Below are 523 nucleotides of genomic sequence, written 5' to 3' on the forward strand. Positions count from 1 at the left end.
AAATGTGAAAACTCTGAACTATAAAACCGAGCAATTGTGCAAAAGTGTTAAAGCATTTCCGAAACATGAGGAGAATCATTTATGCTCCTAAGGAAACCAAGACTAATAATTCATTGGCATTCGTTGGAAGGTGAGAAAAAGTTCAGCACACCAATTGTTATGACTCTTTTTTTATAGATTGTTTTGTCTCATCTCATCTCATTAGTCACGGGTGTTGCTGGAGCCTATCCCAGCTGACTCCGGGCCAGAGGCGGGGGACACCCTGAATCAGTGCCCAGCCAATCGCAGGGCACAATGAGACGGACAAGACGGCCACACACCCATACCTAGGGGCAATTTAGAGTGACATGACCTGGATTTGAACCCCAGAGCTGTGAGGCCAACGAGCTAACCACTCGGTCCACAGAGTCCGTTATCAAAATTATATATATAAAATAATAATAAAAAAATAAAACGCAAGGACACCCTTAGTAAATTCAATATGTCAAGTGAAACAGCCCTGAAAAAGGCCAATAAATACTCA

This window comes from Stigmatopora nigra, chromosome 9, assembly GCF_051989575.1.
Source record: "Stigmatopora nigra isolate UIUO_SnigA chromosome 9, RoL_Snig_1.1, whole genome shotgun sequence".
Classification (NCBI taxonomy): domain Eukaryota; kingdom Metazoa; phylum Chordata; class Actinopteri; order Syngnathiformes; family Syngnathidae; genus Stigmatopora; species Stigmatopora nigra.